The 3,291-nt window shown below is 37.4% G+C and overlaps 1 non-coding gene across 1 annotated transcript; it reads right to left on the minus strand.

The window, feature by feature from the left end:
- Positions 1-565: 565 nt before the first annotated feature.
- Positions 566-672, minus strand: LOC133828345 (small nucleolar RNA R71). The gene has a single exon (XR_009890971.1). It is a non-coding gene; the product is annotated as a small nucleolar RNA R71 (small nucleolar RNA).
- Between the last annotated feature and the right edge of the window lie 2,619 nt (positions 673-3,291).

The raw sequence follows: 3,291 nt of genomic DNA on the forward strand, positions 1-3,291 counted from the left end.
TTGTGTTACTAATTTTGTTGTTGCTGTGTGATTAGTTTATGCAAAGAAATTGAAGTGCTACACCTATCACACCGGTTAATTCTGAAATCGAAAAGACACTAAGGTTGATAAAGGCATAGAAAGTGATCAACCTCATTATGAACATTAACAACAATATTGGAGGTCCTCCCAACCTTCCGCCTGCTCCACCAGCTACACCACCACGGGCTATTCGTGACTATTATATTCCTGTGGTGAATGAGAATTTGACTTATATTGCTAATCCAGTCATTGCTGTCATAATTTTGAGTTGAAGCCAGTATTAATTAATAAAGTGCAACAAAATCAGTTTGGTGGGATGGCTACTGAAGATCCCAATATTCACCTTGCCATATTTTTAGAGGTATGTGCTATGGTGAAGATGAATGGTGTTAGTGATGAAGCCATTAGATTACGTCTCTTCCCTTTCTCTTTGAAGGATAGAGCAAGGAGTAGGTTACAATATCTGCAGCCAGGTTCTATTACTACTTGGGATGACATGGCTAGAAAGTTCCTAGTGAAATTCTTCCCTCCATCGAAGTCTGTGCAGTTGAGGAGTGAAATTGGGCAGTTCAAACAATTTGAATATGAGCCTTTCTATGAGGCATGAGAGCGATACAAAGATTTACTACATCGCTGCCCACAACATGGCTATGAGAATTGGATGCAAGTCCAAATATTTTATAATGGGTTGAATGGTCCAACTAGGACTATTTTTGATGCTGCTGCTGGGGTACATTATTGGCTAAGTCTGCAACTGAATCCATTAATCTGATGAAGGAGATGGATACTAATTGCTATCAATGGCCTGATGAGAGTAACATTCCAAAGAAAGCGGCTGGTGTGTTTGAGTTAGATCCCATGTCATCTATGGCAATGCAGATTGCTGCTTTAACCAATCAAGTGGATGCTTTAACAACTCAGAATAATCCATCTGTTATTAAAAGTGTAGCATCTGCATCTGTTTCACAAGGAGGTGACGTGAGTATAGAACAGACACAATACATGGCCAACATACCATACAATATCAACTACCGGGGTAATCCAATGCCTAATTATTATCATATGAGGTTAAGAAACCATGAGAATTTCTCCTATGCCAACAATAAAAATATCTTGCAACTGCCACCTGAGTTTGATGCTCAACAACCAACTGAGAAGAAATCATTAGAAGATATATTTGGGAACTTTTATGATGGAATCCAACAAGAGGTTTAATAAGAATGAAGCAATGTTGGACAACATAGAAACCCATATTTCTAACATGGGCGCTTCAATGAAAAATATTGAGGTATTTGGAAAACGCAGTACGTGCTAATAAGAAGGGGAATTTTCCTAGTGATATCGTGGTAAATCCAAAGGAATCATGCCAAGAAATTTCATTGAGAAGCGGTAAGGTAATTGATGGGGATAAAACCAAGGGTGAAGACAAGTGTTCAAGAAAGCAAGATGAGCTATTAGTGAGAGAGGTAGACAAGGAAGAACAAGCCATAAAGCATAGCGACAATGACAAGTCTGATAAAGAGAAAGTTAGTCTTCCAATGTATCAACCTCCTATACCATATCCTCAGAGATTTCAAAAGAAGAAACTAGATGAGCAGTTTGCAAAGTTCTTAGAGATTTTTAAAAAGATTCACATAAACATTCCCTTTGCATATGCTCTTGCACATATGCCAAATTATGTAAAATTTATGAATGAAGTCATGTCGAAGAGAAGAAGATTAGAAGACTTTGAAAGTATGAAGCTAACAGAAGAATGCAACGCCATCTTACAAAAAAAATTGCCTCAAAAGGTGAATGATCCAGACAGTTTTACTATACCTTGCACTATTGGGGCGGGGGGGGGGGGGGGGGGGGAGGGTCATCTTTTGATAAAGCATTATGTGATTTTGGAGCCAGTATTAATTTAATGCCTCTTTCAGATTTTAAGAAGTTGGGGGTCGAAGAGGTGAAGCCTACAACAATTACTCTTCAATTAGCAGATAGATCACTAACTTATCCTCATGGAGTGATTGAAGATGTATTGGTTATGGTTGACACATTTATTTTACCTATTGATTTTGTGGTATTGGACATGGAGGAGGACCATGAAATTCCAATTATTATTGGTCATCCATTCTTGGCTACTGGAAGGGATCTTATTGATGTTTAGGTTGGTCATCTTACATTGAGGGTTAATAATGAAGAGGTAAAATTCAACATTTATCAAGCACTGGAGCATCCTGATAGCACAAGCACTTGTCACCATGTTGATTCTATTAAGGTAATAGTGGAAGAGACAATGAAGAAGGAATTATGTTCAGATCATCTACAACATTGTCTGAATTCTAGTGTTACTCAATCTGATTTAGAAAAGGTGAATGGAGAAGTTGTTGATTGTGTGATGGCTCTTAGTGCTATTTCTAGTACAAGTGGAATGAATGTGAAAGAAAATCTATGTCAAGCTGAAGATGTTGAAGTGGAAAAAGAAGTAGTGGGTAAGAAAGACTTGAAACCGCTCCCTGATCATTTATGCTATGAATTACTAGGAGAGAATTTCACAAATCCAGTTATTATCTCATCAAAACTTTCAAAGAGTGAAACAGACAAATTACTAAGAGTTTTGAGAGATCATAAATCTGCCTTGGGATGGACGATTGCAGATTTGAAGGGAATAAGCCCAACTGTTTGCATGCATAAGATTCTGTTCAAGGAGAATTACAAGTCATTCATTGAGCATCAAAGAAGATTAAATCCAGCCATGAAGGAAGTAGTATGAGCTGAAGTTCTCAAGCTTTTAAAGGTTGGAATTATTTATGCTATTTCAGATAATAGTTGGGTTAATCATGTCCAGGTTGTACCGAAGAAAGGAGGAGTGACAGTGGCGAAGAATGAGGCTAATAAGTTGATTCCAACAAGAACAGTGACTGGGTGGAGAGTGTGTATTGACTATAGGAAGTTGAACAAGGCCACTAGAAAATACCATTTTCTGATTTCATTTATTGATCAGATGATTGACCAGTTAGCTGGGTATTCACACTACTGTTTCTTAGATGGTTATTTAGGTTATAATCAAATATCCATCGCTTTTAAAGATCAAGAAAAGACCACATTCACCTACCCATACAATTAGTTTGCTTATCTAAGAATGCCATTCGACTTATGTAATTCTCAAGCTACATTTCAACGATCCATGATGACTATATTTATGGATGACTTTTCTGTGTTTGGGTCATCTTTCGATCATTGTCTACATAATTTGTCTTTGGTACTTCGTCGTTTTGAAGAGAAGAA

Source organism: Humulus lupulus, chromosome 3, assembly GCF_963169125.1.
Source record: "Humulus lupulus chromosome 3, drHumLupu1.1, whole genome shotgun sequence".
In the NCBI taxonomy this organism is placed as follows: domain Eukaryota; kingdom Viridiplantae; phylum Streptophyta; class Magnoliopsida; order Rosales; family Cannabaceae; genus Humulus; species Humulus lupulus.